This window comes from Artemia sp. Qi Xiang Cuo, chromosome 1, assembly GCF_049724085.1.
Source record: "Artemia sp. Qi Xiang Cuo chromosome 1, ASM4972408v1, whole genome shotgun sequence".
NCBI classification, from domain to species: Eukaryota; Metazoa; Arthropoda; class Branchiopoda; order Anostraca; family Artemiidae; genus Artemia; species Artemia sp. Qi Xiang Cuo.
The window spans coordinates 76335269-76358930 of NC_142794.1; the positions used below are offsets into that span (position 1 = coordinate 76335269).

At 36.8% G+C, this 23662-nt stretch overlaps 1 protein-coding gene across 1 annotated transcript in view; it reads right to left on the bottom strand.

Moving 5' to 3' along the window:
• The window catches only part of AdamTS-A (ADAM metallopeptidase with thrombospondin type 1 motif A), a 646314-nt gene that overhangs the window by 391179 nt on the left and 231473 nt on the right, over positions 1-23662 (bottom strand). The gene's annotated exons all lie outside the window — the stretch shown is intronic.

Consider the following 23662-nt stretch of genomic DNA (forward strand, 5'->3'; position numbering starts at 1 on the left):
GATGCTTCCACAGTCAAAATCTTAAGGTTTTCATTTATTTTGCCTATTTTTATAGACTTTTTTTCAGTTGAACCTTCTCCTTAAAACAAAATCAGACGTACCTGAATGCTCATAGAATTTAATGTATACACTAAAATTATATCGTAACAACCCAAACATTTAATTTGGTTTTCAGCTAAATTCGCTGGTATCACCAGTGAAAGAGTCCATTTTGTTCGTACTGTCAGTCCTCAACTCAGCCTGTCCATTTACAGTTGGTCAACTGAAGGCTTTTAAGGACGTTCGACAACGTAAATCTCATTTTGCGGGTCTCAGCGTCGGCTGACGGTCTCAAAGACAAAGGGCTCATTAGTTAATTTTCCCAGCACCAAAGGGAATTAATTCCGAATTAATTTTGGTATAAAATGATAGGGGATCTTAATTGCGCCAACAATTCGAAAAGCTAACGAGAGGCTAGTTTAAAACAAAGGAAACCTATAATCTATAACTACTTGTTAAGCAGAATGTTGTCGAATCAATGCACATACAGTATAAATAATATGCATCTTGGGTCCAAGAATATTTTAATCAAGCAGTTAGCGCAACAGGAAACTTTCAAAACTGTCAAATTATTCAATGCTACTTCTTTTGAGATGATTTTTAATGTTTTCCAAGCAGATGTACGACTTACCTTTCCTGAACTTTGAAAAGAAATTTCTGCTCTGTTCAATCAAAAAACAAAATTTGTGCTTTCTAATTTTGTTAGTTTCATTAAAACTGAATATTGTTATCTCTGGCACAAAACAGGAGAAGTCAAACAATTTTTTCTAAAATTTCCGACAAAGTAGATGTCGGCTTTTAGTTTTATTCCGTCGTTTATTCGGATCTCTTATCAAAGCTATACAAGTTATAGCAACATCGCCAAATCAGCTCCGAATAGTTTGGTCACAATAACAAAAAAACTTAAATAACAACAATAGGGGGATCCATTAAGGTATCGAACAGCCTTAAGTTGAACTGGGCAGATTGCTGAAGATAGATTTTAGATAATAGTACAGGCAACTGGAGGTTTGACCCGAAACAAATTGCAACAGAAATGATTCTTACACCATATTGTAGAGAAAAAAAACTGAACAACATATCCATTTTCGCATATTCTGAGTCGACACAAAATAACCGTTTTTTGGATTTTCATACAATTTTTTTTTACGTTTGCCGAAAAAAAATGTAATTTTAGTATCAAACCGTTTTTCTTGAAATGAACCATGATACTGATGCAGAATGACAAGCTTAGACAGAAAATAAAGTCAGATTGGGTGTCTGGTGCAAAACAAAAAGTTTCACTATCATCAATATGCGTTGCGGTAATTTTTGTAAAGACAATCAATCGGCACTTGTTATTCAACAAATGATCGGTTGTTCGTAAAAATACCTGAGCTAGGCACTAGTATAAGACACTTCGAAGGCTACGTAATGCAATAAAAATGAAAATCGTCACATTCATCACTCGGTGTTTTAATGATTTCAAAGTTTATTCCCAAGATTTGACTGAGAAATTAATTAGACGAAGTCCTCCCAATTTACTCCCGTCGTAACCTTTGACCAACCCTTGTGGTGGAAAGCCATGAAAATGGTCGAAGCGGCTTCACCAGGAAGTGCACTTTCAAGTCATCCTGAAAATTGGCGGATTCCATACCATGATGAGTTTTCTTGGAGCAATGGGTTTTCTTGGAGCATCATGGATGGGTATGGACTCAGAGAGATTCTTGAACACGTGTATGCGCCCAATACTGTTCCCCACCTTCTCAGCGGAAAAGCGATCGCTAGAGTAGTACGTGGACATTTACTTATTGACGCTGCGCTACACGCCATTCTGCTTTCTGAGGTTTTTTCCGACAACCAAGCTAGTGTTGATGAGCCAAGACTACAATCCGAAGAAACTGTGGAACTCAGAAACCTATACGAGAAACTGATGAATAAGGAAGTAGTTGCTGAGGTTGCAGAAGGCAATCCTTCCTTAGAAAAAATACAAGAATTCATCAGCAGCAAGAGAAAAGAACTGCTCCAGTGTCGAACATCAAAGCTTTGATTCCAGTATTTGGGCATGGTTGCGATTCTACGAAACTTTGTAAAAGGAGAACGAACTGGGTCATGGGAGCTCCATTTGAAGTCTACCTCAGACAAGTTACCTTACCTGACGGCTGCAGGACACAACCACTATACGAAATCATGCCATCTTTATCTCCAGCGAATAGACAAGCTCCAAGATACCCATCCTACGGTCTACCAGGCTTTCCAGAGTGGCATGCATGTAGTAAGACGATCTGATAGATTCTGGGCTGGACTCTCCACAGATCTTGTCATTGAACAGGAGCTTATGCGCTCTCTTAAAACCTCTGGTGGCCTTACCAACGGCAGCAGAATGACAGAGGCTCAGAGGTCCTTATGGGTTTTGTCACGACCAGTCTGCTCTACAGTAAGCCTTCTGATGGAACGTATCTCACAAATTCTGTACGTTACAAGCGATCAGCACACGGAGATGTCAGAGCCGATGCAACTGAGAGACTGCAAAGATACGCAGACGATTATCGAGTTTCTGGAAAGGGGTTCACCATTTGAGGAAGATGTTCAGTTAAGAAGCATAGCAAATGGTCTAACTGCCTATCAGTCTGCCAACGTTGATTCTGCCAAAGATGTTGGCCTATAAATCATTGACACCATGTCTGGACAGCTGGTCTCTGACTTTGTGTTTCGACGAAAACAACAGGCAATCCAGATGACCACCACGCAAAGTCCACGCGGAGACTGCAAACGACTAGACCCGACTCTTCTTTTTCAGAGGTTTATCATGATCGCGAAAAGGATCAATCTTACGGAAACTGAGTACTTTCATCACGAACTGTGTTCCTACCCAGCATCACTTTTTGACAACTCCTGCATGCTCCGGACTGCGAACAAACCAGAACTTGCGAAGGCCATAGCCCAGGCGTGCAACCTTGAGTTGAATTCATTTCCCCGCCTCGAAGGCACTCGATATATCCTAGACGGAGGAGCTCCGCTGCACAGGATTCCATGGACAAAAAATGAAAGATACCTGGAGATTCTAGACCACTATGCAACTTACGTGACAGGAAAGTACGCTTCTGTCACTATCGTTTTTAACAGCTACGATAGTGGGGCTTCCATAAAAGATATGGCTCACTCGCAGAGGAGTCATACATTTGGCCGTGAGATCTTCTTCACAGTATATATGCAGCTCAAGGTGAAAAAAGAATAGTTCTTATCTTGCAAGAAAAAAAAAGCCAGATTTATCTGCGCTTTGGCTGATCATCTCCGTGCAAAGGGTGTCTCTGTCTCCCAGGCATCAGGTGACGATTGTGGAAGCTGCTGTTGCCTCTTCACGGTATCACGACACTGCTGTAGTTGGGGACGACACCGATCTATTGGTTCTCTTATGCTACCACTGTGACTTGTCAAGCAAGAAACTATTCTTCGCATCTGAGCCAAAGTCGAATAAAGCTCCCCGAATATGGGACATACACACCCTGAAAGAGAAGCTGGGACAAGATACTTGTCATCTGATCCTTTTTGCTCACGCCCTGTTAGGCTGTGACTCTACTTCGCGAATCCACGGTGTGGGAAACGGTCTTGCACTCAAGAGGCTGATAGAAGACCATGATTTCCGAACATCAGCTGCAGTGTTCATGCAGAATTCCGCTTCGAAGGAGGAAATCAAGACCGCTGGTGAAGACGCCCTGCTGATCATATACGGTTCGTCGAAAGGAGGGAACTTGAACAAAGTCCGCAGAGAAGTTTTTGAAAAGAAAGTGACAACGGCAAACTCTTTTGTTCACTCAGAATATCTGCCACCAACTCCTGATGCAGCCACGTGTCATAGCTCTAGAGTTTTTTTTTTATCAAGTTCAGGTATGGACCGGAGAGCCTGATCCGGATCTGAAAGCCGAGGACTGGGGCTGGAAGAATAAAGATGACTTCTTGTATCCATTAACAATTGACCTCCCACCAGCCCTGCGTATGCTCCTAAAGATCGTGAAGTGCTCCTGTCGTGTACAGTGTAGTTCAGCGAGGTGTAGCTGCTTTAAAAACGGCTTAGTTTGTACTTCAGCATGCAGAATCTGCAAGGGAACAATGTGTTCCAACTCCCCAAAAATCGACAGCAACAATGATGAAGAAAACCTAGAACCCTATTCGTTAATCCATTCCAAATGAAGAAGTTGTGAAACTAGTCGGAATCTGATTCTCTATTTTGTATTTTTTATAAGATTGATTCTATTTAATAGACTGTGAAGATTAGACACTATGGGTTGACCCTAAATAGTATACGAAGAGTGTTTTAAGTTTGATTTACGATACTGACCACTGAAAACCAGTTCGGTTTGTAATTCACTTTCCCTAATTATTTTCTAAAAAGATGTAGATCATTCTTTAATGATTAAGATTTTTTTTCTTGTTCAGTGAACAACCTATTTGATTCTACTTTCGGTCTCAGGTCGTGATTCTACTTCAGAACCACAATTCCATTCAAGAAATCGGGCTACAACGAAAATTGGATTTTTTAGGCGAAAAAATACAGTTACTTTTTGTATAGTGCTTCTTACGCTAAATCCGACTTCGTTTTCGGTCTCGCCATGTTCTTTTGGGTTAGAATCATACTTCAGTTCAAGAAAAACCGATATCCACGAAAATTGCGATTTTTATTAGAATAACGGAAAAAAATAACACTAAAAGCCAAAAAACTGTTATTTTGCGTCGACTCAGAATATGCGAAAATGGATATGTTGTTCAGTTTTTTTTTCTCTACCAGATGGTGTAAAAACCATTTCTGTTGCAATTTGTTTCGGGTCGACCTCTTTTTGGAGCTCATTTTCCTGTACTGTAAAGTCATATCTCGATGTCTTGTAAAGGTTAGCAATATTCTTAAATCAAACTGGTTATTCAACAAGCTAAATTGTAAATTACTCTTGACCAACGAACTTCGCCGTACATCCTCAATAGAACAATGCCAAATTCTAACTTCACTGGTCATTAGCAGGGGCAATTTCACCGGATAAACCTGAGGAAGTTCATATTAAAAACAGAAATGATACCCAGAAATTATATTCCAACTTATTAAAATATCATTCTGACATGTGATACAAGGCAAAAAATTAAGAGGCAATATTTTTATGGTTTATTCTTACTATTAGGTTTGGGTAACAGACAAAATAGTTCAACCCAAAATAACATATTTTCGATGGTCAAACACATTACCACAAGAACGCAGGGCATTTGTGCCATCCCCAATAAAACACACATATTATTTTGATTCCTCCTACATTTTCAATATTATCAACCAGTTTCGTATTTCGAAATGCATGCACCTCCCCCTCCCATAAAAAATCCCGTGTAAGTGCCGTAAGCAATGACCAAAATTTGCTTTCACAGGATGAATAAAACAATGTTTGGGCAGGATGAAGTAGAAAGATACCATAGAAAATAACAACATTACTTTCCTCTCTTTTATACGTAGTCAACTTTTTTAGCAAGTTAATACCACAATAATCATTTTGCAACTACAATTTTATTACTTTTTATATATACATATTTTATTAAAGTTACTTTTAAATGATTGTTTGTTATGATTTTTCTTTTTTGTTGTTGATTTTTGAATTCTTGCCAGTTGATTTTAAATGCTGATTTCAAACAATTAAGTTTCATCAAGTTTAGTCCGACCCATCAAAAGTTACGCGCCTGAGAAAATTTGCCTGATTTTCGAAAAAAAGGGGAAACACCCCCTAAAAGTTACAGAACCTTGTTGATAACCACACCCTCAGATTCAGTGTAACAGAAAACCCTAGTGTAGAGGTTTGAAGCTCCTATCTGCAAAAATGAGGAATTTTGTATTTTTTGCCAGAAGAAAGATCACGGATGCGTGTTTTTTTTTTTGTTCCCAGGGGTCATCGTATCAACCCAGTGTTCCTAGAATATCGTGGGAGGACTCATTCAAACGGAAATTAAACGTTTTAGGGCCCTTTTTAAGTGACCAAAAAAATGTAAGGCAACTAGGCCCCCTCCCACGCTCATTTTTTCCCAAAGTCACCTGATCAAAATTTTGAGATACCCATTTTGTTCAGCAGGGTCGAAAATATAATAATAACTATGTCTTTGGATAACAAGATCCCCTAAAGTCCCCGGGGGGAAGGCTGAAAGTTATGAACTTTGCCCAATGTTTACATATAGTATTGGTTATTGGGAAGTATACAGACGTTTTCAGGGGATATTTTTTCTGGTAATGGGGGTATGGGTCGGGGGTTATGTGGGAGGATCTTTGGATGAAGGAAGTTTTCATGGGGGAAGGGACATTGTTATGAAGGGGGCATCGGGCTTCTCAGCACTATTTAAAAAACGATCAGAAATCAAATAAAAAAAAAAAAGTTTTTCAACTGAAAGTAACAAGCAACATCAAAACTTAAAATGAACAGAAATTATTAGGTATATGATTGGGTTCGCCTCCTAGTCAATACCTCGCTCTTTAAGCCAAAGGTTTTTTAATACTTTCATAAGAGCTATTTATTCTAATTAAAGGCCTTTGTGATTATGGGGTCATTTTTAAAGAATTGGAACAAAATTCGAACTTTAGCGTAAAGAGCGAGGTATTGACTAGGAGGCGAATCCCATAATATACGTATTAAAAATATATGAATATAGAAGTTTGTTACGTATGTTAATTCGTAAGTTACTAATATTTATTACTAGTAAAAACGTTCGTAAATAAAATTAAACAACTTTCGAGAAAGCCATTTAACCAAACATGAGTAAAATTAATATACAAATTTGTTTTAATTATTCATGTACGATGAACCAAAATCAATATCTGCATTAATTAAAAAACGTTCAAAAGTTCAAAAGTTAAAAAAAACAAGTTTTTTTTAACTGAAAGTAAGGAGCGACATGAAAACTTAAAACGAACAGAAATTATTCCGTATATGAAAGGGGCTGTCCCCTCCTCAACGTCTCGCTCTTTACGCTAAAGTTTGACACTTTCTCAAAACTCTGTTTTCTTAAATAATAAAAAACTTTTAGCGTAAAGAGAGAGGGGTTGAGGAGGGGACAGTCCCTTTCATTCACGGAATAATTTCTGTTCGTTTTAAGTTTTAATGTCGCTCCTTACTTTCAGTTAAAAAAACTTGTTTTTATTTATTTAATCTCTACATTGGATCATGTCTATTTGCTGCTGTGGCTGAAAGTAAAAATCATCTGAATCACTACTATTCCCATAAGTTGGATCTACAGGAGCACATACTACTGATAGGCATAGGTCTTAGCAGCGTGAAAGCCTTAGCATCACTGTGAATTATTATGGCCTCAGAAAATAAAAAAGGGACTCAACCAATGCAGGACAAGGGCAAATACATCTTCCCAAGTCTACATGAGTAGGGAAGCCTCTCTAATTCCAGGTTACATATCTATATATGGGCATTGAATACCGCGAGTAGTACAAGATCATTGACCTACTTTCGAGGGTGACGCAACCTGCTCAGTGAATACAACCGATACAAGATCAGGTGACATCATCAGATAAGGAAAAGATGACAGATGTCAATCACCGGATGGAATACTGTGATAACAGGGTGTCATCATCATATAAGGAAATTTCAACATTGGAATATTCTTATTAGAGAGTTGAAAATACAGACGGGACAGGATAACTGATTGAGATAATTTCTCCATGAGACAAGATAACTTTGAAAGTAAAACAAAAATGGTAAAACATCTCAGGGAATGGTAACTCCTATTAAGAGATACATATAATTTTTTATTTAAGCGGTTCTCGAATGTGCTCAGTATAATATACAAGTTCCATTTAAACAGTGTTGTAAGGTCCCCTACCCCAACCTTCAAAGTCCCCCACCCCCAACTTTTGCCTCCCCCCATTTTTTAATACTTTTTTTTTGCGCGCGTAAGACACAGATGGGCTCCCTCCCTCCAACTTTTTGGGTCCCCTCCCCAAATTTTTATACTTTATTTTTAAGTTTTCTTTTTTTGGACTGAATTTTTTTAGACATAGAAATTATTCAAAAATTTTTACGTATCTTAAAATGACATGAAATAAACATGCGGCTGTACCAATCGTTCTCTATGCTTACTCATAAACACGACGCGGCTTTCCCACTGGTACTCTACGCCCGATTATCGACACTACATACGTTATTGCATGTATTAAATCAGTAATTTTTCTACATTGGAAGGATTGACATCTACATCACATTTCTGTTTAAAATGTGAAAATTAATGATTCGAGGAAAGTGTGTGCACATGATAAAGTCATTGTTGTCTTGAATGCTGACAAGGAGAAGTATTTGAACTATGAAACCAGTACAAGTGGTAGAACTATTGGAAATGCATGCGTGTGTTGTCATGACAGTGAGAGTTTAGATTTCTTTGGAGTACCCAAGAATTTCCATTTTCCAAATGGTGGATATGCAAGAGTGTCAATACCACAGATGATGGCACTCAAAGAGAATGCCAACATAAAAATAATATTTGATGAAGAGGGGCATCTTCTTGCTCATGGTTCTAGTAACACATTACCTACTGTTACATCTTATTTCCCTCGTTCTTGTATTAGTATTCAAATGAATGCAAAGGGGAAAATAAAAGCCAACTGCCGCAATAATTTAATAAATCCTATCACGTCTACGGGCCAGAACTATTACCTGTGTAAACACAATGTGAGGATAGACAGTGAAATTATTAGCAAAATAAAAGGGGCATTGGAACACAATATCATCAATGATTATAAAGACGACTTGATGGACAATGAATCACATGCGAACGTTATTACTGCTATGGATCATATAGTCAATGAACCCAATAGCACCAAAAATTAAATGTAGATTGAACCTGTAGGTGACACCCCAGTAAAAATTGTATATGACTCAAAATGAATGAATGATTATTCTACTTGTTATGAGCTAAGAGAAGAAAGTACCTTTAGTATCAAAAGAGAATATGATGAATTATTTTATGTAACAGATTCAAAATGTTCAAAGTTGTTCAATGATGTTAATAATGTATAATAATGTATGAAACATATTTTTTATAGTAATATTCTACATGTCACTATTACCTTAAAAATATATTATAAATTACTTTGTTGCATGATCTTTACTTTAGAGTATGCTAGAACGTCAGACGTTTAGAATATCTATTAAAAAGGTCTGAGATGTAAAGGGAGTTTTCAGAGATAAAGATAATACTAGCAGACTCATAGGGGATTGACAACACACACCTAAAAAAGACTATGAAACCTACCTCAGAAAGGCAGGAAATAGCAAACCACGCATCCCAAATCATTCAGACAACACACACCTACGAAAGACTAAGAAGCCTAGCTCAGAAAAGTCCAAAATAGTAAACCACACATCTCAAATCATAAGTTTTAGACAGCACACACCTACAAAAGACTCAGAAATCTAGCTCAGAACAGCAGGAAATAGCATCCCAAATCATAGGCTTCAGACAACACACATCCTACGAAATAGTAAGAAATCTAGCTCAGAAAAGTCAAAAATAGCAAACCACCCATCCCAAATCATAAGTTTCAGACAACACACACCTACAAAAGGCTAAGAAATCTACCTCAGAAAAGTAAAAAATAGCTAACTACACATCCCAAATCATAAGTTTCAGACAACACAGACCTACGAAAGACTAAGAAACACAGCTCAGAAAAGTCCAGAGTAGTAAACCAAATGATAGGTTTCAAACAACACACACCTATGAAAGACTAAGAAACCTAGCTCATAAAAGCCGGAAATAGTAAATTACACATCCCAAATAATAAGTTTCAGACAGCAAACACCTACGAAATACAAAGAACCCTAGCTCATAAAAGCCAGAAATCACAAATTACACACCCCAAATCATAAGTTTCAGACAAAACACACCTACGAAATACTAAGAAACCTTAGCTCAGAAAAGTCAAAAATAGCAATCCACCCATCCCAAATCATAGGTTTCAGACAACACACACCTACGAAATACTAAGAAACATAGCTCAGAAAAGCAGGAAATAGCAAACTAAACATCCCAAATCATAAGTTTCAGACAACACACACCTACAAAATACTAAGAAACCTAGCTCAAAAAAGTCAAAAATAGCAAACTACACATCCCAAATCATAAGTTTTAGTCAACACAAACCTACGAAAGACTAAAAAACCTAGCTCAGAATAGTCAAAAATAGCAAACTACACATCCCAAATCATAAGTTTCAGTCAACACACACCTACAAAAGGCTAAGAAATCTGGCTCAGAAAAACCCCAAAGTAGTAAACCACACATCCCAAATCATAGGATATGGGTCCTAACAGTCAACTCGTTGCTTGAGTAATTCCTTAGGTTCATCTTCCTATTGGACCAAACGCACTCATCTTGAAACCTGTCAATATGAACAAGATTTGACAGCTGGTTTGCAACAGCTAGAACCCCTTCAACCATCAGAGAATATTTTTTTTCAAAGAAGGAACAAATAATTTCTTTTAGAACCGCACATCTTTCATTCATGTAGAGTGAATTCTCAGTGCCAGCTGTTTGGTAGCAGTAACAAAACTCTGATAGATGCCCAACAGGAGCAAATTACACATCCCAAATAATAAGTTTCAGACAACACATACCTACGAAATACAAAGAACCCTAGCTTATAAAAGCAGGAAATAGCAAATTACACATCCCAAATCATAAGTTTCAGACAAAACACACCTACGAAATACTAAGAAACCTTAGCTCAGAAGAGTCAAAAATAGCAAACCATCCATCCCAAACCAAAGGTTTCAGACAACACACACCAACGAAAGACTATAAAATATAGCTCAGAAAAGTCCAAAATAGTAATTTACATATCCCAAATCATAAGTTTCAGACAAAACACACCTACGAAATACTAGGAAACCTAGGTCATAAAAGCCCGAAATAGCATATTACACATCCCAAATCATAAGTTTCAGAAAACACACACCTACGAAGAAACCTAGCTCATAAAAGCCGAAAATAGCAAATTACACATCCCAAATCATAAGTTTCAGACAACACACACCTATAAAATACTAAGAAACCTAGCTCAGAAAAGTCAAAAATAGCAAACTACACATCCCAAATCATATGTTTCAGACAACACACACCTACGAGAGGCTAAGAAACCTAGCTCATAAAAGCCAAAAATAGCAAACCAACCATCCCAAATCCTAGGTTTCAGACAACAGACACCAACGAAAGACTAAGAAATCTAGCTCAGGAAAGCCCAAAATAGTAATTTACATATCCCAAATCATGAGTGCCAGACAACACACACCTACGAAATACTAGGAAACCTAGCTCATAAAAGCCGGAAATAGCAAACTACCCATCCCAAATTTTAGGTTTCAGACAACACACATCTACAAAAGGCTAAAAAACCTAGCTCAGAAAAGCAGGAAATAGCGAATTAAAGGTCCCAAATCATAGGTTTTAGACAACAAACACCAACGAAAGACTGGGAAACATAGCTCAGAAAAGTCCAAAATAGTAAACCACTAATCTCAAATCATAAGTTTCAGACAACACACACATACGGAATACTAAGAAACCTAGCTCAGAAAAGTCAAAATAGCAAACTACACATCCCAAATCATAAGTTTCAGTCAACTCACACCTACAAAAGGCTAAGAAATCTGGCCCAGAAAACCCCAAAGTAGTAAACCACACATCCCAAATCATAGGTTTAAGACAACACACACCTATGAAAGACTAAGAAACCTAGCTCATAAAAGCCGGAAATAGCAAATTACACATCCCAAATAATAAGTTTCAGACAACACACACGTACGAAAGGCTAAGAAATCTGGCTCAAAAACCCCCAAAGTAGTAAAACACATATCCCAAATCATAGGTTCTAGACAACACACACCTATGAACGACTAAGAAACCTAGCTCATAAAAGTCAAAAATAGCAAACCACCCATCCCAAATCATAAGTTTCAGTCAACACACACCAACGAAAGACTAAGAAACAGCTCAGAAAAGTCCAAAATAGTAATTTACATATCCCAAATCATAAGTTTTAGACAACACACACCTACAAAAGGCTAAGAAACCTAGCTCATAAAAGCCGGAAATAGCAAACTACCCATCCCAAATTATAGGTTTCAGAAAACACACACCTACAAAAGGCTAAGAAACCTAGCTCATAAAAGCCGGAAATAGCAAATTACACATCCCAAATCATAAGTTTCAGACACACCTACGAAATACAAAGAAAAATAGCTCATAAAAGTCAGAAATAGCAAATTACACATCCCAAATCATAAGTTTCAGACAAAACACACCTACGAAATACTAAGAAACCTTAGATAAGAAGAGTCAAAAATAGCAATCCACACATCCCAAACCAAAGGTTTCAGACAACACACACCTATGAAAGGCTAAGAAATCTAGCTCAGAAAAGTCAAAAATAGCAAACCACCCATCCCAAATCGTAGGTTTCAGACAACACACACCAACGACAGACTAAGAAATCTAGCTCAGAAAAGCCCAAAATAGTAATTTACATATCCCAAATCATCAGTTTCAGACAACACAAACCTACGAAATACTAGGAAACCTAGCTAATAAAAGCCGGAAATAGCAAACTACCCATTCCAAATTATAGGTTTCAGACAACACACACCTACAAAAGGCTAAGAAACCTAGCTCAGAAAAGCAGGAAATAGCATCCCAAATCATAAGTTTCAGACAACACACACCAACGAAAGACTCAGAAATCTAGCTCATAAAAGCCGTAAATAGCAAATTACACATCCCAAATCATAAGTTTCAGACAACACACACCTACGAAAGACTAAGAAACATAGCTCAGAAAAGTCAAAAATAGTAAACCAAATAATAGGTTTCAGACAACACACATCAACGAAATACTAAGAAATCTAGCTCATAAAAGCTAGTCATAGCAAATTACACATCCAAAATCATAGGTTTCAGACAACACACACCTATGAAAGGCTAAGAAACCTGGCTCATAAAAGCCGGAAATAGCAAATTACACATCCCAAATCATAAGTTTCAGACAACACACACCTACGAAATGCTAAGAAATCTAACTCAGACAAGTCCAAAATATTAAACCACCCATCCCAAATCATGAGTTTCAGTCAACACATACCAACGAAAAACTAAGAAACCTAGCTCATAAAAATCAGAAATAGCAAATTACACATCCCAAATCATAAATTTCAGACAACACACATCAACGAAAGACTCAGAAATCTAGCTCAGAAAAGCAGGAAATGGCATCCCAAATCATAGGTTTCAGACAACACACACCTACGAAAGACTAAGAAACCTAGCTCAGAAAAGCCGTAAATAGCAAATTACCCATCCCAAATCATAAGTTTCAGACAACAAACACCTACGAAATACTAAGAAACATATCTCATAAAAGCCAGAAATAGCAGATTAAACACGCCAAATCATAAGTTTCAGACAACACACACCTACGAAATACCAAGAAACCTAGCTGAGAAAAGTTAAAATAGAAAACTACACATTCCAAATCATAAGTTTCAGACAACACAGACCTACGAAAGAATAAGAGATCTAGTTCATTAAAGCATGAAATAGCATCCCAAATCATAAGTTTCAGAAATCACACACCTACGAAAGACTAAGAAACCTAGCTCATAAAAGCCGTAAATAGCAAATTACCCATCCCAAATCATAGGTTTCAGACAACACACACCTACGAAATACTAAGAAATCTAGCTCAGAAAAGCCTGAAATAGTAATTTACATATGCCAAACCATAAGTTTCATACAACACACACCTACGAAATACCAAGAAACCTAGCTCAGAAAAGTTAAAAATAGCAAACTACACATTCCAAATCATAAGTTTCAAACAACACAGACCTACGAAAGACTAAGAAACCTAGCTCCTAAAAGCTGGAAATAGAATACCAAATCATAGGTTTCAGACAGCACACACCTACGAAAGACTAATAAACCTAGCTCATAAAAACCAGAAATAGCAAATTACACATCCCAGAGCATAAGTTTCAGACAACACACACCTACGAAATAGTAAGAAATCTAGCTCAGAAAAGTCAAAAATAGCAAACCACCCATCCTAAATCATAAGTTTTAGACAACACACACCTACGAAAGGATAAGAAATCTGGCTCAGAAAAGTCAAAAATAGCAAATTACACATCCCAAATCATAAGTTTCAGACAACACACACCTACGTAATACAAAGAAACCTAGCTCATAAAAGCCTGAAATAGCAAATTACACATCCCAAATCATAAGTTTCAGACAACACACACCTACGAAATACTAAGAAACCTAGCTCAGAAAAGTCAAAAATAGCAAACCATTCATCCCAAATCATATGTTTCAGACAACACACACCTATGAAAGACTAAGAAACCTAGCTCAGAAAAGTCAAAAATAGCAAACCCATCCCAAATCATAGGTTTCAGACAACACACACCTACGAAAGACTAAGAAAACTAGCTCATAAAAGCTGAAAATAGCAAATTACCTATCCCAAATCATAAGTTTTAGACAACACATGCCTACGAAAGACTAGGAAATCTAGCTCAGAAAAACCCTAAAAGCAAATTACAAATCCAAAATCATAAGTTTCAGACAAAACACACCTACGAAATACTAAGAAACCTTAGCTAAAAAAAATAAAAAATAGAAATCCACCCATCCCAAATCATAAGTTTCAGACAACACACACCTACGAAAGACTATGAAATCTGGCTCAGAAAAGTCAAAAATATTAAACCACCCATCCCAAATCATAAGTTTCAGTCAACACATACCAACGATAGACTAAGAAACCTTGCTCATAAAAACCGGAAATAGCAAATTACACATCCCAAATCATAAGTTTCAGACAACACACACCTACGAAATACAAAGAAACCTAGCTCATAAAAGCCGGAAATAGCAAATTACACATCCCAAATCATAAGTTTCAGAATACACACACCTACGAAAGACTAAGAAACATAGCTCAGAAAAGTCAAAAATAGTAAACCAAATAATAGGTTTCAGACAACACACATCAACGAAATACTAAGAAATCTAGCTCATAAAAGCTGGAAATAGCAAATTACACATCCAAAATCATAAGCTTCAGACAACACACACCTATGAAATACTAAGAAACCTTAGCTCAGAAAAGCCTACTCAAATCATAAGTTTCCGACAACACACACCTATGAAGTACTAGGAAACCTAGCTCAGAAAAGTCAAAAATAGCAAATCAGACATCCCAAATCATATGTTTTAGTCAGCAAACACCTATGAAACACTAAAAAACCTGGCTCAGAAAAGTCAAAAATAGCAAACCACCCATCCCAAGTCCTAGTTTTCAGACAACACACAACAACGAAATACTAAGAAACATAGCTCATAAAAGCTGGAAATAGCAAATTACATATCCAAAATCATAGGTTTCAGACAACACATACCTATGAAAGACTAAGAAACCTAGCTCATAAAAGCCGGAAATAGCAAATTACACATCCCAAATCATAAGTTTCAGACAACACACACCTACGAAATAGTAAGAAATCTAGCTCAGAAAAGTCAAAAATAGCAAACCACCCATCCCAAATCATAAGTTTCAGACAATGCACACCTACGAAAGGCTAAGAAATCTAACTCAGAAAAGTCAAAAATATTAAACCACCCATCCCAAATCATAATTTTCAGGCAACAATCACCTACGAAAGACAAAAGAAACCTAGCTCATAAAAGCCGGAAATAGCAAATTACACATCCCAAATCATAAGTTTCAGACATCACGCACCTACAAAAGACTAGGAAACCTAGCTCAGAAAAGTCAAAAATAGTAAACCAAATAATAGGTTTCAGACAACACACATCAACGAAATACTAAGAAATCTAGCTCATAAAAGCTGGAAATAGCAAATTACACATCCAAAATCATAGGCTTCAGACAACACACACCTATGAAAGACTAAGAAACCTAGCTCATAAAAGCCGGAAATAGCAAATTACAAATCCCAATTCAGACACCACACACCTACGAAATAGTAAGAAATCTAGCTAAGAAAAGTCAAAATAGCAAACCACCCATCCCAAATCATAAGTTTCAGTCAACACACACCAACGAAAGACTATGAAACAGCTCAGAAAAGTCCAAAATAGTAATTTACATATCCCAAATCATAAGTTTTAGACAACACACACCTACAAAAGGCTAAAAAACCTAGCTCATAAAAGCCGGAAATAGCAAACTACCCATCCCAAATTATAGGTTTCAGAAAACACACACCTACAAAAGGCTAAGAAACCTAGCTCATAAAAGCCGGAAATAGCAAATTACACATCCCAAATCATAAGTTTCAGACAACACACACCTACGAAATACAAAGAAACCTAGCTCATAAAAGCCTTAAATAGCAAATTACACATCCCAAATAATAAGTTTCAGACAACACACACCTACGAAATACTAAGAAACCTAGCTCAGAAAAGTCAAAAATAGCCAACTACACATCCCAAATAATAAGTTTCAGACAACACACACCTATGAAAGGCTAAGAAATCTAGCTCAGAAAAGTCAAAATAGCAAACCACCCATCCCAAATCATAGGTTTCAGACAACACACACAAACGAAAGACTAAGAAATCTAGCTCAAAAAAGCCCAAAATAGTAATTTACATATCCTAAATCATCAGTTTCAGACAACACACACCTACGAAATACTGGGAAACCTAGCGCATGAAAGCCGAAATAGCAAACTACCCATTCCAAATTATAGGTTTCAGACAACACACACCTACAAAAGGCTAAGAAACCTAGCTCAGAAAAGCAGGAAATAGCATCCCAAATCATAAGTTTCAGACAACACACACCAACGAAAGACTAAGAAATATAGCTCAGAAAAGCATGAAATAGCATCCCAAATCATAGGTTTCAGACAACACACACCTACGAAAGACTAAGAAACCTAGCTCATAAAAGCCGGAAATAGCGAATTAACCATCCCAAATCATAAGTTTCAGACAACAAACACCTACGAAATACTAAGAAATCTGGCTCAGAAAAGCCGGAAATAGCAAACTACACATGCCAAATCATAAGTTTCAGACAACACACACCTACGAAATACAAAGAAACCTAGCTCAGAAAAGCTGGAAATAGAATTCCATATCATAAGTTTCAGACAACACACACCTACGAAAGACTAATAAACCTAGCTCATAAAAAGCAGAAATAGCAAATTACACATCCCAGAGCATAAGTTTCAGACAACACACACCTACGAAATAGTAAGAAATCTAGCTCGGAAAAGTCATAAATAGCAAACCAACCATCCTAAATCATAAGTTTCAGACAACACACACCTACGAAAGGCTAAGAAATCTGGCTCAGACAAGTCAAAAATATTAAACCACCCATCCCAAATCATAAGTTTCAGACAACAAACACATACGAAACACAGAAGAAACCTAGCTCATAAAAGCCGGAAATAGCAAATTGAACATCCCAAATAATAAGTTTCAGACAACACACACCTGCGAAAGACTAAGAAACATAGCTCAGAGAAGTCCAAAATAGTAAACCAAATAATAGGTTTCAGACAACACACATCAACGAAAGACTAAGAAACCTAGCTCATAAAAGCTGGAAATAGCAAATTACACCTCCAAAATCATAGGTTTCAGACAACACACACCTACGAAAGACCAAGAAACCTACCTCATAAAACCCGGAAATAGAAAATTACACATCCAAAATCATAAGTTTCATACAACACAGACCTACGAAAGACTAAGAAACCTAGCTCAGAAAAGTCAAAAATAGCAAACCACCCATCCCAAATCATAAGTTTCAGACAACACACACCTACGAAAGGCTAAGAAATCTAGTTCATAAAAGCCGGAAATAGAAAATTACAAATCCCAAATCATAAGTTTCAGACAACACACACCTACGAAATAGTAAGAAATCTAGCTCAGAAAAGTCAAAAATAGCAAACCACCCATCCCAAATCATAAGTTTCAGACAACACACACCTACGAAATACTAAGAAACCTAGCTCAGGAAAGTTAGAAATAGTAAACTACACATCCCAAATCATACGTTTCAGACAAAACAGAACTACGAAAGACTAAGAAACCTAGCTCATAAAAGCTGGAAATAGCAAATTACACATCCCAAATCATAAGTTTCAGATAACACACACCTACGAAATAGTAAGAAACCTAGCTCATAAAAGTGAAAAATAGCAAACCACCCATCCCAAGTCATAAGTTTCAGTCAACACACCAAGGAAAAACTATGAAACAGCTCAGAAAAGACCAAAATAGTAATTTGCATATCCCAAATCATAAGTTTTAGACAACACACACCTACGAAAGACTAAGAAACGTAGATCATAAAAGTCAAAAATAGCAAACTACCCATCCCAAATTATAGGTTTCAGAAAACACACACCTACTAAAGACTAAGAAACCTAGCTCATAAAAGCCGGAAATAGCAAATTACACACCCCAAATCATAAGTTTCAGACCACACACACCTACGAAATACTAGGAAACCTAGCTCATAAAAGCCGTAAATAGAAAATTACACATCCCAAATCATAAGTTTCAGACAACACACACCTACGAAATACTAAGAAACCTAGCTCAGAGAATTCAAAAATAGCAAACTACACATCCCAAATCATAAGTTTCAGACAACATACACCTAAGAAAGGCTAAGAAATCTAGCTCCGAAAAGTCAAATATAGCAAACCACCCATCCCAAATCATAGGTTTCAGACAACACACACCAACGACAGACTAAGAAATCTAGCTCAGAAAAGCCCAAAATAGTAATTTACATATCCCAAATCATCAGTTTCAGACAACACAAACCTACGAAATACTAGGAAACCTAGCGCATGAAAGCCGAAATAGCAAACTACCCATTCCAAATTATAGGTTTCAGACAACACACACCTAGGAAAGAGTAAGAAACCTAGCTCAGAAAAGCAGGAAATAGCATTCCATATCATAAGTTTCAGACAACACACACCAACAAAAGACTCAGAAATATAGCTCAGAAAAGCAGGAAATAGCATCCCAAATCATAGGTTTCAGACAACCCACACCTACGAAAGACTAAGAAACCTAGCTCATAAAAGCCGGAAATAGCAGATTACCCATCCCAAATCATAGGTTTCAGACAACAGACACCTAAGAAAGACTAAGAAATCTAGCTCAGAAAAGCCCGAAATAGTAATTTACATACGTCAAATCATAAGTTTCAGACAACACACACCTACGAAATACTAAGAAACCTAGCTCAGAAAAGTTCAAATAGCAAACTACACATCCCAAATCATAAGTTTCAAACAACACAGACCTACGAAAGACTAAGAAACCTAGCTCAAAAAAGCAGGAAATAGCATCCCAAATCATAAGTTTCAGACAACACAAACCAACGAAACACTCAGAAATCTAGCTCAGAAAAGCATGAAATAGCATCCCAAATCATAAGTTTCAGAAATCACACACCTACGAAAGACTAAGAAACCTAGCTCATAAAAGCCGTAAATAGCAAATTACACATCCCAAATCATAAGTTTCAGACAACACACACATACGAAATACTAATAAATCTGGCTCATAAAAGCCAGAAATAGCAAATTAAACATCCCAAATCATAAGTTTCAGACAACACACACCTACGAAATACTAAGAAACCTAGCTCAAAAAAGTTAAAAATAGCAAACTACACATCCCAAATCATAAGTTTCAGACAACACAGACCTATGAAAGACTAAGAAACCTAGCTCATAAAAGCTGGAAATAGAATACCAAATCATAAGTTTCAGACAGCACACACCTACGAAAGACTAATAAACCTAGCTCATAAAAACCAGAAATAGCAAACCACCCATCCCAAAAGTTAAGTTTCAGACAACACACACTTACGAAAATCTAAGAAATCTAGCTCAGAAAAGTCAAAAATAGCAAACTACACATCCCAAATCATAAGTTTTAGACAACACAGACCTACGAAAGACTAAGAAACATAGCTCAGAAAAGTCCAAAATAGTAAACCAAATAATAGGTTTCAGACAACACACACCTACGAAATACTAAGAAACCTAGTTCAGAAAAGTCAAAAATAGCAAACTACACATCCCAAATCATAAAATTCAGACAACACACACCTATGAAAGCCTAAGAAATCGAGCTCAGAAAAGTCAAAATTAGCAAACCACACATCCCAAATCATAAGTTTCAGACAACACACACCAACGAAGGACTAAGAAATATAGCTCAGAAAAGCCCGAAATAGTAATTTACATATCCCAAATCATAAGCTTCAGACAACACACACCTACGAAATACTAGGAAACCTAGCTCATAAAAGCCGGAAATAGCAAACTACCCATCCCAAATCATAAGTTTCAGATAACACACACCTATGAGATACTAAGAAACCTAGCTCTGAAAAGCCCAAAATAGCATCCCAAATCCTAGGTTTCAGACAACACACACCTACAAAAGGCTAAGAAACCTAGCTCAGAAAAGCCGGAAATAGCAAACTAAAGATCTCAAATCATAAGTTTCAGACAACCCACACCTATGAAATAATAAGAAACCTAGCCCAGAAAAGTCCAAAATAGAAAACCAACCATTCCAAATCATAGGTTTCAGACAACACACACCTAAGAAAGACTAAGAAATCTGGCTCAGAAAAGTCCAAAATAGCAAACCACACATCTCAAATAATAGGTTTCAGACAACCCACACCTATGAAATAATAAGAAACCTAGCCCAGAAAAGTCCAAAATAGAAAACCAACCATTCCAAATCATAGGTTTCAGACAACACACACCTAAGAAAGACTAAGAAACCTAGCTCAGAAAAGTCCAAAATAGCAAACCACACATCTCAAATTATAGGTTTCAGACAACAAACACCTAGAAAAGGCTAAGAAACCTAGCTCATAAAAGTAGGAAATAGCAAATTACACATCTCAAATCATAGGTTTCAGATAACACACACCTATGAGAGACTAAGAAACCTAGCTCTGAAAAGCTCAAAATAGCAAACTACATATCCCAAATCATAGGTTTCAGACGATACACACCTTCAAAAGTTAAAAAGTCTAGCCCAGAAAAGCCCGAAATAGCGAATCAAACATCCAAATCCTAGGTTTCAGACAACAGACACTTACGTGAGACTAACACATCTAGTTCAGAAAAGCCCGAAACAGCAAACTACACAAATCAAACCATAAATTTCAGTCAACAAACACCTACGAAAGGCTAGATCTTTCGTAGGTGTGTGTTGTCTGAAACCTATTATTTGGGATGTGTGGTTTACTACTTTGGGCTTTTCTGAGCCAGATTTCTTAGTCTTTCTTAGGTGTGTGTTGTTTGAAACATATGATTTGGGATGGGTGGTTTGCTATTTAGGACTTTTCTGAGCTAGGTTTCTTAGTATTTCGTAGGTATGTGTTGTCTGAAACTTATGATTTGTGATATTTGGTTTACTATTTTGGACTTTTCTGAGGTAGGTTTCTTAGTCTTTTGTAGGTGTGTGTTGTCTGAAACCTATGATTTGGGATCTTTAGTTTGCTATTTCCTGCTTCACTGAGCTAGGTTTCTGAGCCTTTTGTAGGTGTTTGTTATCTGAAACCTATGATTTAGGATGCTATTTGAGCTTTTCAGAGCTAGGATTCTTAGTCTCTCATAGGCGTTTGTTGTCTGAAACCTATAGTTTGGGATGGTTAGTTTGCTGTTTCCGGCTTTTATGAGCTAGGTTTTCTTGTATTTCGTAGGTGTGTGTTGTCTGAAACTTATGATTCGGGATATTTAAATTACTATTTCGGGCTTTTCTGAGCTAGATTTCTTAGTCTTTTGTTGGTTTGTGTTGTCTGAAACCTATGATTTGGGATTGGTGGATTGCTATTTTTGACTTTTCTGAGCTGGGTTTATTAGCCTTTCATAGGTGTGTGTTGTCTGAAAATTATGATTTGGGATGTGTAGTTTGCTATTTTTGACTTTTATGAGCTAGTTTTCTTAGTCTTTTGTACGTCTGTGATGTATGAAACTTGTGATTTGGGATGTGTAATTTGCTATTTCAGGCTTTTATGAGCTAGGTTTTTTAGTCTTTCGTAGGTGTGTGTTGTCTGAAACTTATGATTTGAGATGTTTGGTTTACTATTTTGGGGTTTTCTGAGCTAGGTTTCTTAGCCTTTTGTAGGTGTGTGTTGTCTGAAAATTATGATTTGGGATGTGTAGTTTGCTATTTTTGAATTTTCTGAGCTAGGTTTCTTAGTCTTTCGTAGGTGTGTGTTGTCTGAAACTTATGATTTGAGATGTGTAGTTTGCTATTTTTGACTTTTATGAGCTAGGTTTCTTAGTCTTTCGTAGGTGTGTGTTGTCTGAAACCTATGATTTGGGATCTTTAGCTTGCTATTTCCTGCTTTTCTGAGCTAGGTTTCTTAGCCTTTCGTAGGTGTGTGTTGACTAAAACTTATGATTTGGGATGGGCAGTTTGCTATTTTGGACTTTTCTGAGCTAGGTTTCTTAGTATTTCGTAGGTCATTGTTGTCTGAAACCTATGATTTGAGATTTGTTGTTTACTATTTTTGACTTTTCTGAGCTATGTTTCTTAGTCTTTTGTTGGTGTGTGTAGTGTGAAACCTATGATTTGGGATCTTTAGTTTGCAATATCCTGCTTTTCTGAGCTAGGTTTCATAGCCTTTTGTAGGTGTGTGTTATCTGAAACCTATGATTTGGAATGCTATTTGGGTTTTTCAGAGCTAGGTTTCTTAGTGTCTCATAGGTGTGTGTTGTCTGAAACCTACAATTTGGGATGGGTAGTTTGCTATTTCTGGCTTTTATGAGCTAGGTTTCCTAGTATTTCGTAGGTGTGTGTTGTCTGAAACTTATGAATTGCTATATGTAAATTACTATTTCGGGCTTTTCTGAGCTAGATTTCTTAGTCTTTCGTTGGTGTGTGTTGTCTGAAACCTATGATTTTGGATGGGTGGTTTCCTATTTTTGCCTTTTCTGAGCTAGATTTCTTAGCCTTTCATAGGTGAGTGTTGTCTGAAACTTATGATTTAGGATGTGTAGTTTGCTATTTTTGACTTTGCTGAGCTTTGTTTCTTAGTATTTTGTAGGTGTGTGTTGTCTGAAACTTATGATTTGGGATGTGTAATTTGCTATTTCTGGCTTTTATGAGCTAGGTTTCTTTGTATTGCTTAGGTGTGTGTTGTCTGAAACTTATGATTTGGGATGTGTAATTTGCTATTTCCGGCTTTTATGAGCTAGGTTTTCTAGTATTTCGTAGGTGTGTGTTGTCTGAAACTTATGATTTGGGATATTTAAATTACTATTTCGGGCTTTTCTGAGCTAGATTTCTTAGTCTTTCGTTGGTCTGTGTTTTCTGAAGCCTATGATTTGGGATGGGTGGTTTGCTATTTTTGACTTTTATGAGCTGGATTTATTAGCCTTTCATAGGTGTGTGTTGTCTGAAAATTATGATTTAGGATGTGTAGTTTGCTATTTATGACTTTTCTGAGCTAGTTTTCTTAGTCTTTTGTACGTGCGTGATGTATGAAACTTGTGATTTGGGATGTGTAATC